The following is a 14634-nucleotide window of genomic DNA, read 5'->3' as shown; positions in this document are numbered from 1 at the left end:
GCTCATTTGTTCTCTCTCTCAAATAAGTGAATAAATCTTTAAAAATATTCAGATCAACTTTGGGTTAAAAAAATTACAGTCCACAATGTAAAAATTAAGATTTGTTGTCTTTTTCAACAGACAACCACTCCACAATTTTACAGCATTTCTGTTTTGTCTCATGCAGACTCTTTTTACGGTCTTATTAATCACCAGATTTAGTGTTCTCGTTAAGCCACATAATGACCACAGTGTTTTATTTCTGTTTAATGGATGAAAAATCAGGGAGATGCAGAAATATAAGAAATGATGCAGAAATATAAGTGGTCACACACACACACACAAAATTGTTAAGCGCCCGCCAGCTCATCTGATTTTCCTGCTATGCAACACTTGCTCCCTCTTCAAATCTTCTGAGATTCTACCAATATTTTAGAAGACATTTATAAAGACTATGTCTGCACTTTGAAGTAGAAATTTAATTGATGCAGCTCACATAAATGGTCATTTTTAGAAATATAAAACTAGACATAAACCCATATCAATATGTATGTATACATCGTTCCTTTACTTACAAAAAAGTGAAAACAATCTGTATGTTTTAATAACTGATGCCAATATCTTCTTAGCAAAACAATAAAAAATTTTCTTTAAAAATATGGTCAAATACATAATACTTTAAGACATGGTTGAGGTAAAAAGTCAGGCTTTGTGTTGGTATGATGTCTTCAAAAGAAAAAATCAGACTATTGCTCATGAGATAAAAGGAGAGAATTGCTTTTAAGCTTTCAAAGAGAAGTTACATAAAAACATAAAAGTGGGAATTGAAGACTGCAGAGAAGATTCAGTGGAGGATAGGACCCTAGCCATTACATGGAAATGTTGTCAAGAAAATCTCCATTTTTGCAGGGTCCAAAAAGACAAACAAAGTTTAAAATCTCAGCTATGTGATTTTAAAAGTGCACTGGGATTCAAAGATTGGAGACACTTCCTGTGATCTTCAAGTGTTTGGAGAAGTCTTCCTTGCTCACAAATGCTTTGTGTGAATAGATTGTGGGTGTACTGGAAAGAAGTGAGAGGCTGGACTTTCTTCTCCTGTATTTTCATGACAATAAGCAAACTCAAAGACATACAAGCAAAAATGACTCTTAAAATATAAGATCTTTTTTACTTAATTGGGAAAAAGTTCTAGAAAGAGCTTAGACAACCTTGTGGTTTGGGATCTCAATGATCAGCCAAATGAGGATTTGGGTCTTTAATCTCATTGACCGGCTCAGAGAGGTATATACATACATGAGGCCAACCTGTTTTGGACTCTACATTTTTCTGGTCTGCCTCCTTCACCATGTGGATTTTTTTCTTATAAAATCAAAATAACCATTTCACCTTCAGGCAGTATATCTATAGCCCAAGTAGAAAGATGAGAAAGTCCACTTGACTCCTTTTTGGCCAAAAACAATGTCATTCGCCGAAACCACATTCAGCAAACATATTTGGGCATCACTAACGTGGCCATGCATAGCTGGGTGGGTAGACATTTAGCTGGACTCATGGATGCTCCTGACAAAATTGAGATTCTGCCGTTAAAGGGAAAGGGGACACATTGGCAACCCTTTTGAGGCTGGGGAACTCTCCAGGGTACTGAAGATAGCTTTCCTCATCACCAAAAAAATTCTTTAAAGTGTAAAGGTCCAGAGAACTGAGAGTTTGTCATTCTGTCCTCAATTTTAACAGTCGTCTCCATGTCCCCCCTATTCATGCCATAGAGTTAATTAATGCAAAGGGTAGTTTCCTGGAATAGACTCGTAGGTGAATCCCAAATGGATCTCAGGCTGCCAGTTAGGAATAAAAAGACGTAGGCTTGTGTACATATACTGCATTAATTAGAACCCATCTGGTTTCATGAAAGGACTCCAAAATCTTTACGAGCCAAAAGGATGTGTTTTATCTGCTGTGACAACGGCAGCACCTAAGGCTCTGTGTCAACTGGTTTCGTAATTAGTATTCCGGAACATCTGCAACTTACTCTTCTGCTAGCCACGAACCCCCAACCCAAGTTCTCCACCTACAGTATGTTTCAAGAAATCGTTAAAGTCCACAATGTCATGACTGCCGAGACCCAGCATTCCTTTCTTTCTTTTTCAAAGAGACGATATTTCCCCTTTCGGATTTTGTTAGTATTGAGTAAAATATGTTCTTACGAAATGAAATCTGCTTTGCAGATACATTAGATCTATTTGTTTCTTCCTGACATAGCTCATGTGGTAGACTGTGTGGGGCAGTTGGCAGACAGCACTGAACTGACAATTAGAAAGAAAACGGTGGTATTCTCTGATCTGGTGAGAGACCTTCAGGAAGTAACTTGACTTTTCTGGCTTCCAATTTCTCATCTGTAAGGCCAGTAGTTTGCACTCGATGACTCTCAGATTATTTTATGCTGCATAGATCATTTGATAGAGTTTCCTTTCATTAGAGGGCAAAGAGTTGCTCTCCCATTGCTTCCAGTTACCATCATTCAAAAATCATTCAAAAAGAAGACAGAGAAGGGAATGAGATTTTGGAAAAGATATAAACACAAAAAGATGTAAAAAATACTAGTTTATGTCTAGACAACACCGAGTGCCACCTTGGTGGGAACCAATTAGAACCACTCACAGGCAGGCTTAGCCATTAGATCACCCTAATTATTCATAAACTATATAAATAATTAAATATCCCCAATAAAGGACCAAAAAGTACACTATATATGAAAATGCAGTATGTACAACATTTATATATACAAGATATTGGCAAGAGTCCTTGTGGTCACCCTAATGGGTTGGTGGGGAGGACAGGACTTCTATATACGAAATATTTGTAGTAGTCATATATGTCACCCTGATGATCGTGGTGGCAGGATTGCAGAGCTTTCATTATTTTGGTATCAGGAAAGCCACGAAAGGGTAGAAATGAAAAGGCAGGAAATGAAAATGATAATAAATGATCAATACAAGGGCATAATGCTCAGTAATGTAAATTAATTAGAAGTGATCCCTGTCCTTTTTACTCATGCTAAAGAATGAAGTAAGCTTTGTATTTATTACAGTTCCATTTGTTCCATAAATAAGTCACCAAAAAATAAAATAAATACTGTTAATAATTTAAGAAGTTGAGGGTGCCTGGGTGGCTCAGTTGGTTAGGCATTTGACTCTTGATTTTGCTCAGGTCATGATCTCAGGGTCTTGAGATCAAGCAGGGACTCGGGCTCCACACTCAGTGGGGATTCTGTTTGTCCCTCTGTATCTGCTCCTCTCCCCACTTGTGTGTTCTCTCTCTTAAAGAAATAAAATCTTCTGGACTGTCTGTTCTGTTCTATTGATCTATTTTTGTTCCAGTACCATACTGTTTTGTTGTTGTTGTTCTTGTTTTGTTTTGTTTCTTTTCAGCATAACAGAATTCATTGTTTTTGCACCACACCCAGTGCTCCCTCCATAATACCCACCCCCTGGCTCCCCCAACCTCCCACCCCCCCGCCCCATGCTTATATGGTCAGTTAATCTATGACAAAGGAGGCGAGAATATACAATGAGGAAGACAGTCTCTTCAATAGAAGATTCTGGGAAAACTAGAGAGGGAGTGCGCATGTGTGAGAGCTAGGAGAGGGACAAAGGGAGAGGGAGAAAGAGAATCTCAAGCTGATGCCATGCTGAGTGCCGAGACCAACTTGGGGTTCAATATCACCACCCTGAGACCACAGCCTGAGCTGAAACCAAGAGTCAGAGACCCAACCAACTGAGCTAGCCAGGTGCCCCTGCACCCATATGTTTTTTGCAGCGTTATTTATAGTAGCCAAGATATGAAAGCAACACAAATGTCCATCAATAGATGAATGGATAAAGAGGTAGTGTATGTGTGTGTATACACATGCACACTCATGCGCACGTGCACACACACAGGAATATTACTTCAGCCATAAAAAACAATGAGATCTTTCCATTCATGACAATATGGATGGACCTAGAGAGTGTTATGCTAAGTGAACTAAGTCAAAGACAAATGTCATATGATTTCACTTAACATGTGTAATCTAAAAAATAAACAAAGCCAAAACAGACCCATAAATACAGAGAACAAACATGATTGCCAGAGGCAAGGGGAGTGGGGAGCTGGAGGAAAAGGGGTGAAGAGTAATGCAGGCACCAGCTTCTGGTTATGGGATGAATAAATCACAGGAATGAAAGAAAGGTCCAGCATGAAGAATATTGTCAATGGTATTGTAATAGTGTTGTATGGTGACAGATGGTAGTTAAACTGTGGTGAGAATAGCATAAAGTATAGAGTTGTCAAATCCATATGCTGTATATCTGAAACTAATGTAATATTGTATGTCAACTATATTCCAATTAAAAAATACAGTTTAAAAAAAGTTCTTAAAAAAAGAAATAAAATCTTAAAAAAATAATTTAAGGAGTTAAAGAAAATAGAAATAAATAAGGAAATAGGGTTTCAGTATGCTAATTCCTATATTGAAGTTTTAGTATTTTGCCCCTCTTGTGCCCTGAAATCTGCATTCTCTAAAACCATGTATTTGCATATCCCCTCCCAGTCCCTAATAATCTTTATATAATGAATACTATAACTAGTATGATTAATATTGGCCAACAATTTAGTTATTTAGGGAAGAATTTTTAACTTAAATTCACCCTGCTGTTTCTCTGGTAAGTTATTCTTTTAATCCTCAGGTATCGAAAGAGATTAAAAACCCTGTAGCACCCACCTAATTCTTGGGAAACTTTTATGACAGAGAAACAAAGAGATCCAACCACTCCCGCTCACATGGTAATACAGTGCAGATGGGTTAATTGATAAAAAGTGTCTACTAATACATAATGCAAGATAATTATTCATAAACAGCAATTTTGGAAAAGACATGCAAGAAATGATGACTAGAATGCTTAATAAAAATTTGACTTAAGACTGGGGTGGAAAATATCTGCTAATAAATTCTATGAACACTTATTAGACATAATCTGCATCAGACGTTTTGCTGAATTCTACTGATCAAATATAAATAGAACCATCCCTCATCTCAAATATTCAAATACAATGAAGAAAAATAACCAACAAAACCTGTCATTGTGATGACAAGCTCTGATATATGAATTCAGATTTCTGAGAGTGGAATATAGAGGTCGCCACCCCAGACTGATCAAGTCAGACATATTATGGAATGCAAGAAAGATGGTGAACCTCCTAAAGGATTGCCAAGGGTCAATCTGGAAGAAGAAGGAGGTATGATGATCCTAAAGTTCCCGGGTTAAAACAGAAGTTATTGTCATGAAACTGGGTCTCTGAAATGTCAATCTGGCACAAAAGAAATATTAGGTCAGAATGTTCTTCATCAAAAGGAAGGTAAATTAATCTAGGATGTCTACTTAGAAAATGTATATGTCTCAGTGTCAGTAATGGCATTTAATGGGAAATAATATATGTGGTGACTGAGGAAGGAAGGGCTGGGGAACCTTCAAAGATACTTAGAGTCAAGAGGTTCTTTTTGTTGAAATTTGATCTGCTATAGTCTGAACTGATTAAAACTAAAAGAAACATTCAAAAACCTTTGAAGTTTACAGGACAAGAGATGAGGGGTGGGTGTAGCTAGCATGAATGGCATATGGCTGCTTTGAAAATGTATCCAGAAAACTCTACCCAGCAAGTGACAGCAATTTAGGTAATTTCCATGTTTAGAGGCCAAGAGCATCCCCAAGTTTCAGCTGGTTCAGACTAATTAAACTCAGGCTTTCCCAGGGTGGTTTCTCTCACATCAACCTTCCAAGAATATGATCTCATTCTCCCCACCATGCTGCATTGGATTGTGCGAATACTCAATGACTTTCTTCTCTGCTAATGATCAAAAGCTTCTCAAAGTCAGAGAACCACTCTCTTCTTGTGCATCGCTGGCTCTTCAGATCTGACATGGCTCTCAGCAAAGTTTGAGTTCAAGAGTGAACGGTGAGTGAATATACTAATTCAAAGAAGGTAACCTGAGCCAGACCATCACATTGAAAAGGACATAACCCGGCCTCTACTTATTGTCTGGTCCCACCTCCCAGGCAGAGGTTCTGGGAGAGACTGCCCTCTTGTACAGCCACTGGCAACCCTCCTCCTTCTTGGAAGGGCTTTGGCAAGTTTCTCCACCTGGAAAACTCCTTATATTTTCCTTTGACTCCCAGCTTGAGAGTCATTTAAGGGGCATAAGTTTTGTCACCAGGCAAACTGCATTTGAATTTGGCCTCTGCCAAAGAAGTTTGTCATTGTGAGGTCACAGGAAGGCAAGGTATTTAAGAAGAAAAAAAAATACCAATTTCAAGCATATAGGAGCATATCTTTTTAATTTTCTGAGGGAACTACTACTTTTACAATATTCAGTGTAAATTGTATTATATAAATACTGATACTTATTTCTATGTAGCTTGAATCTATGGCACTATAATTATCTGTTTACTTGTCTTCCTCATGGGAACATGAATGATCATATATACATTTCCAGGTCTCAGGAGAAGTGTCTAGTACAGAGCCTGTAAATACATAAATGTCAATTTAATGTATGAAGACATGACTGAAAGATTAAGGGGTCAAATAAATATTTTCTGAAATACAAAAATGAGACAGTTTTACATGAACACAAATCACTTTGTAGTTAAATTTTGCTATATATGTATGAAATGCACATATATAATTATGTATGCACATTACAATACTTTATATATTTGCCATAAATATGTTTGTTGTTGTTGCTGGTCAAAAGTCAAACTAACAAACACTCTTGTTTTTTTTTTTTTTTAAGATTTTATTTATTTGACACAGAGAGAGACAGCCAGAGAAGAAACACAAGCAAAGGTAGTGGGAGAGGGAGAAGCAGGCTTCCTACAGACCAGGGAGCCCAACATGGGGCTCCATCCCAGGACCTTGGGATCATGACCTGAGCCAAGGCAGATGCTTAATGACTGAGCCACTCAGGTGCCCCAACACTCTTGGTTTTTACCAAGAGCCTGACAAACAGTATAGGAAACTGTCATGATGCTAGGCAAAATCCATATGTACAGAATTTTACATTTGTTAATTAAAGTTTTGTATTTTGATTTAAGTTAAGATTCATTTCAGAAGCAATCTGTCAGATTATTCAAGTTGGAAGACAGTACAAACAGTCACTTTATTCTGAGACACTTTACAAGAATGTGGGTGGGAGAGAAGAGAGATTCTTCTTCAAGAACAAAATTGAAAAGTTGAGTTTTCTGTTGCCAGGAACTATATTCTTACATAAGTTTCTCAATGTCTTTGTTATGAAGAAGGATAGAGGAAAGGGTGGAAGGGATGACGATGACCTAGCAGACCTCTAGATTTAAGAAGGAAAAACAAAACCACTCATTTATTTATACCCAATCCTGTAGGTTGGGAGAACATTGCCTGAGGGTGGCTATAGAAGCCAGCTGAACCCCAAGCCCTAGAGGTGGAGAACAAATCCCCAGCTTTCGGTATCAAAGCCAGTTGATGTTAAGTGCCCTAGGTGTAGAATGCCAAGGACGGTAGATTTCAGGGAGCCAGCAGGTACGGGGCAAAGCAGTGAAGCTAAGTGTTTATCCCAGCACGAAGATGATTCAGACAAAGGAGAAGAGGGGGGAGCTGCTGCTCTAAGTCTGGAGCTGTCCTCAGAAATTTTTTTACATGTTATTTACTAATCTGCATGAAAACTTTATAAGGTAGTTATCTTAGTTCAGTTTTTACATATCCTGACACTAAGATGCAGAGAGGGCAGGTAACTATGAAACTTATAAACATCACACACAGATAGTCATTGCAAAGCTCAAATTCATGTGTTTGATACCTAAGTCCTTTCTAATTTCTATGATTTTAATTAAACATTTTGAATAACAAATGCTGGTCCTTGAAAGTCATACTTAAAACGGGGGTTATTTTCTGAAACATACTTACTTTACAGGAGAAATTTTATAGAGAGATGAGGTGGATTGCATTACTGTCTCCAGTGACTTGCTCCCCTTTTCTTTGTAAGACATTTTATATTCTTCCCCACTGATTCCGTGTCTGGTCATGTCACAAGTTTGGCCAGTGGCAAATGTAGCAAACATGCCATAAACATAAACATGCCATAAACCAAGACCAAACAGAACTGCAGAAATATCCTGGAATGTCTTCCAGCTCTCTTGTTTTTTCTACCCAATGAGAATCGCATGTCCTCAATGAAAGCATTTCCTCCAGACCAGCTTCTGGAATGAGAAACATGGGGAGCAGAGCCAGAGGAGCCAACCCACTGTCTCTGACATGAAAAGAGAATAAGAAATAGATGTTTGTTGGCATGAGCCATTGAGTTCATGTGTCATATCTTAGTGCTGCCAATATGACTATTATAGAAGAAAAATGTCCTAGTGCTAGAAGCTATAAGACCCCTTGAAATGAAAAAGAAGAAAGAAAGAAAGAGAGAGAAAGAGAGGGAGAGAGGAAGAGAGAAGGGGAGAGATGAAGGAAGGAAGGGAGGGAGGGAGGGAGGGAGGGAGCGGGAGACAGAGAGAGAGAGAAAGAAAGGAAGGAAGAAAGGGTGGGAGGAAGAGAGGAAGGAAGGAAGGAAAGAACAAATCATTATTTTAAAAAATATTTTATCTGAGTCATTTATATATTCATTCATGAGATATACATTGATAGACTGCTATGTTCCTGGAGTTATACTGAATACAGTATATAGAGAGGTAGTTGAAACAAACAACACAGAGCTCCTGCTCCCCATGAAGTTTTCCATCTAGAGGGATAACTATTTCCTATATAATTAGTATATTTCCTATACTAATTGTTGGTCCACTGGAGTAATATTTATCTCAGTGGGGAGGTGGGTTGCAGAACACAAGTAAGCACAACAGGGATACAGGAATGCAGATACTGCAGATTAGTGACAAACGGTGTTTCAGCCAAAACGAAGGTCAAACAAGGGAAAGTTGTCATTATAGAAGCTGTAAAATCCAGTAACCAAGATAGGAGTCTTGCAAGAACACTAGAATGATTTTTTTTTCTGAAACAATTCTTTTATTCTTTACATTTATACATTAAACTTCACATGATGTTGTTGAACATATGCGAAGGCAAACACTGCAAGGTAAGTCTCCTTCTGGACGTTTGTGTAACTCATTATCATTCATGATGACTGCAAGAGTTTTCATATTTCAAGAGAGAGAGGCAGAAACCAGAAGCCTTTGTAGTCACTGTAAGCAACATTCTGATTTGGGAATTGGCTCTAGATACATTCTGTGTGACACTGTGGCAAAGGCTCACTACACATTTACCATATCATCTCCTAGTTCTTCATCATGCTATTTTGGAAATATTATTCTCAATAAATCATATTTTGAATTCAAAAATCAGTATTCACTTGCACCTGACAGAATGTTGTCTATAATCTGTTTTAGGCACAGACCGGCAGCATAGTGTACAACTGTTTGGATCAGATTATTAAGAGTCAAATAATATATTTGTGTATACAAGCAATGTATTTAATAGTGATTCTATTCAATAATAAATTTGCAGCAGTATTATGGATAAAGATTCTTTCACTTGTCAGAGACACAGAAGAAGTCACATCTGTGATAGAGAGAAGGCTGTTAATCTTTATTCAGTGGGTATTGATAGATGGGGCTGGATCTCATCATGAACATTTAATAGCGGGTTTCGTTTTCAAAGGGCGTCCTCTGCATTAATCTTTATGACAGAATCAGTGACAGTACCATCATTTTGTTTTAGGTTTGTACACTCTGCACCCAAGAAGCTGCTTGTTTTCCCACCACATATGGTTTAATATGCTGTCCCTTAGCATGTAGTAAGACCTTACATTTAAGGTCTTATGATCTATGATTTAAAAACCTAGGCTTTTAAAACATAGGCTTACCTGGACATGTTATTTTCATATGCTTGTGCTACATTACTTATCACAAAAAATATGTAATTTCTTATAAATTCAATGGGCTCAAACTTTGTATAGACTCGAAAATGGTAGCCATATTGATAATAAAAAGTAAAATACATTTTCTAGAGTACAGACTTTTAAAAATATAGTCAATACATAGAATATACCAATATCATTATCAACACGTTAAATCCGTAGTCTCATTTCTAGATACTGAGAATACTGTTCCTCTTTTTGCTTGTACAATGTCAAAATCCATTCGCCCATGTGTGTGTGCAATCCCCTTCACATCAAAGCTAACACACGTCATTCATGTTCTCTTAATGGCACTATTTGACCAGTGAAAGCAGTAGGGTAAACGTTCACCTCGTCATTTCCACAGGCTTATTTGCTCATGTTAATTGTTTCTCTGATGCCTTCCATCATTCCTTCCTTTCCAGAGTCAACTGGGTAGAACTAAGTGAATTTATTGCAATACACATAATTTTTCAAAATTTCAAGTGTGTTCCACCCAATAGTCAAGAATCACTGCAACTTTACTGGCAATAACACAATTTGGATTAGGCCCCAAGACAAATCTTCCACCTGTATTGGTCTGGGTGCAGTCAGGAAAATAGAATTTCTATAGCGTTATAAGACTGAGGACTTTAGCATGAGAGTTGGCGATCCCACAGGTGTGAGAGGACATGGCTAGTAAAAGTCTGGAAGGGCAGCTGCCCAAGGATTGGAGAAGCGGTCCCTGAGGCCTGAGGACTGAAGCTCGGGGATGGGAGAGAAGCTAGAGCTCTTGGAGACTGCTGGGGTCTCCACGTCCAGTCACTGTGATGGAGAACTGGGAACTCACAGATGTGGTCGAGGAGCTGCTGCGTCTGCCCTCTGCGACCTCCCAAGGAGAATGACTTCCACTCCGTCTTCCCTTCCAAATCCTTTGTGAGTTCCTCTCATTGACAAATTCCAACTCAGAGCCAAAGAGGGAAGGGATACTTTCAAAGCTAGTTTGCAGTCCTAGTAGAGAGTGTTGGTGGTGCTTCATTAAAAACAGACAATCCAACATTATTCCTATAAAGAGAAACCAAATAAATAACTACTAACGTGGGGGGAAATAGTTGTCGTGGAGATGAGGATGCATGCATGCGATTGTTTGGTTGGTTTGTTTTGCTTTGCTTTTACCCTCCAAATGGTTACAAATTCTTTCTTTGGCATTGGTCGTTGAACATTACTGAGCGTCAATCCCCTCAGAAAAAGCACGGGGCTACTCATACCCCCCAGCAATGTGGTTCCGAGGGTTGAATTGGAAAATGTATATCGAGGATTAGCACATCCCTGGGGCTCAGTATATGAAATTAGTACTTTGGTAGCAACTGAGTGTGTCAGGAGGAAGCTTAGAGTCTGGGAGTCCCTCCATTTATTGGTTCTGATAACTAGATAAATCGGATAACTTCTTTTAAGATTCAGTTTACTTACCTGTTAAGTGAAGAATGTAATAATGTCTTCCTCCAGAATGACAGTCAGGATACAATTAAATAAAACAGTGTGTGTCCAAAAATCTTCTTTACAGTTAACCTTATCTTACTCGTAGCAACTTGTCATGTTCATGATGAATGTTTACTCTAAGACATGAGAAAACTAAGTGTCTACTGTTGAAAACCAGACTCTCTTAACAGATGTGTGTGTTGCTTTGCCTTTACTGTGACTGAGCTCCAGCTTCTGCCGTGTTCTAACCTGCCCAGGACCATCAGCTAAAGCAAGAGTGCGCCATGGAAAGCCACATCATCAAGTCCGGTTCTAAAGGGGTTTTGTAGTTATTGCATTGCTGTTTTTTTTGTTTTTTTTTTTTTTTTTAAGAAGCACAATTTCCAAAATGTTTTCTTGGATAGTCCTTAGATACATCCTTTCAGAACTTGACAAGAAGATTGAACTGTCTTATTTACAAAGTACTGCAACAAAAGCGTAATTGTATCTGAAAGAAATACAAGCATATCGATTCCATTATACTGGTAAGCCTTGAGAGTATAAATCTCTAATCTTTTCTTCCCAAGTCCATCGTGAACAGTTGAAAGATTCCCTTGATTAAGTAATAATAATAATAGAAAAAAAGAAACAGTGTACTCAAAATAATCCACAGACGTTTCAAGCCTCACCGCGCCTTGTATAACTTCTTTTTTTAAAACCTTGCTTCTTATATTTTTCTGCTCTTCACATTTATTTTCTATACCTTCACAAATTCACTCGTTAGAATCATAATTTTGTCATAAATCATAAATGATTTTGTCATAAATCATAAAATGATTTACACATTTTAATATATACCTCTCCATACCTTGTCCATATTGATTGTTTCAGTGTGTTAGCATTCAGTTTTCCCTATGATGATTCCTTTTATTACGGAAAAGTTTTTCATTCAATCAAAAAGTATTTATGGGGCATCCATAATATTCCAGGATATTCCAGGAAGGTGCTATTCTGGGGATACACAATGGAAAGGATTTCTACTTTCCTGAGAAAGCTAGTACACTAGTAGGAAAGCAAGCTATGAAAATAACAAGGTACTTTTTAAAATAACGAAATTCGCTCAGTGAACTCTGACTTCCAGAGGACAGAATGTGACCATACTGTATTTATCTTCCTCTACCAAGCCACTGAATAATGAATGACATATGAAGAGAAAATTACTTGGAAAGCGATACTACAAAAGGTAATCATTCTGGTTTCAGGAGCTTTAGAAAGTACACATGAAGGATAGCCTTTGTCAGTGATGAGCATTTGTGTGAGACTCCACCGGAGGAGATAGGCGGCCCTTACCCTCCAAAGGCACACGCAGCCAAATGCGTGTAGGATGTGCACGTATGTGCAGGCGTGTTCTTTAGAACGACCTCCCCCCTCGACTTCATTAGATTCAAATAGTTCTGTGGCGTTTTCCAGAGATTCGTAAGAATTGCAGAACCTTTGGGCTTCGTCGGGTTAGCTTCCCTGACCTTTGTTCCTCGGGTTTTCCAAAGCTTATTTAAGCCCTTAACTCCTGTATATGTTTTAATGCCTTGACTACGGACAGTGGCTTTGGTTTGCCTGACCGCACCGCGGCGGATACGCCACACTTGCTTCACCTTTCAGCTGCACCACGGGATTTCCTCCTGTTCTCACTGACTTCCCTCTTACTCCTTCCCAGACTCCTCTCAACACAACGGACAGAGCAGAGCAGGAAAAGCAGAGACAAACGCGTCAGCGCTCTGACAAAACCCTCTGGTGACTTCCCATTTCAGCCCAAACGAACTCCGTATTGGCGAGCTTTGCTTGATTACCCCTACCTGATCTCTGTCCCGGCCACTCCCCTTCATTGCTTCCTACTGTCCACTCTCCTTCTCTGTTCCCACCACAGTGTCTTCTCAGGCACACCCAGCGTACTCTTTCTGCCAGAAAATCTCTTCTCTCAGATATTGACAAGTCTCACTACTTTAGTCCATTAAGATTGTGGTCAAAAATCACATTCCCAGAGATGTTGTGCATGCCATGCCAATTCTGTATCTCAACACTCAAATCTCCTAATAGCCTTATTATTATTATTATTATTATATTATTATTTTGTCAAGGTAAATTCACAACATGCCATATGATTTTTATTGTTATTGCTTTCCCTTGTTCTTTAGTTTATGTTTCCTTCACCTAGATTATGTGACACAAAAGTGAATCTTTTTGTCCATTTTGTGACTAAAACGGTTCCGTGCACCTAGTATGGATGCAGTGAATATTTACTGAGGAGCTGTGGTGTGTTTGTTGAATAATTTCACAGAGCTGGTGATAACCACCAACACAAGCCAAAGGAGCACACAGCTTTGGCACTGAACTTCTTGAGTTCCAAAAGAGATTGTACAAAATTCCTTAAGAAAGCAAAAGAAGTCAAACTTACAAGAATCACATATCTTACAGAGAATCTGATTTTACCAATAATTCAAAGACTACAGGTACTTTTGAGTTAAATGTGATGTGTGTGGAAGCACCGTTGTAAAAACTGAACTTACTATGTCCTTTATTGGTGTAGCAGGAGAACCCCAACACACTTTATGTACGGGAACTCTCTAAGGGACGCATGTAGGACACCGCTTACGCAAACATATTTTAGTTATGAAGCATTACTAAGAGAGTCACATGCTGACTCCCAACAGATTTCAGCAGGTCTTGTACCATACATAAATCCATAAATTCTAAATTCATTTACCATAAGCAACCTAGACAGACCAGATACATCATGCTAAAATTGTAGATAAAGATCCTCCATTATTTTTCTCCAGTATCCCCATGGGAATTCCTAAGCATGCTTTTAAGGAGAATTCACTGTTATGTCTATCGTCTGATCCTTGTCTCTCCTGTCTCGGTACTCACCGAGGTTAGAAAGAGTGGATATAAATCAGTAACTAATATTTTTCTTCCCATTCATTAAAATCAACAAGTGGAGAATCAGTGAGAAGCAATTTGATTCACAGTTCAAGACTATAGATTCCCCGGGTGCCCGGGTGGCTCAGTGGGTTAAGCATCTTTGGCTCAGGTCATGATCCCAGGGTCCTGGGATGGAGCGCTGCATTGGGCTCCTTGCTTGGTGGGGAGCCTGCTTCTCCCCTTCCCTCTGCTCCTCCTGGCTTGTGCGTGCTCTCTCAATTAAATAAATAAAATCTTAAAAAAAAAAAAAGACTATAGATTCCATATCCAGACTTTCAAAG

Source organism: Martes martes (genome assembly GCF_963455335.1).
Source record: "Martes martes genome assembly, chromosome: 13".
In the NCBI taxonomy this organism is placed as follows: domain Eukaryota; kingdom Metazoa; phylum Chordata; class Mammalia; order Carnivora; family Mustelidae; genus Martes; species Martes martes.
Note: the sequence above shows the minus strand (reverse complement) of the source record.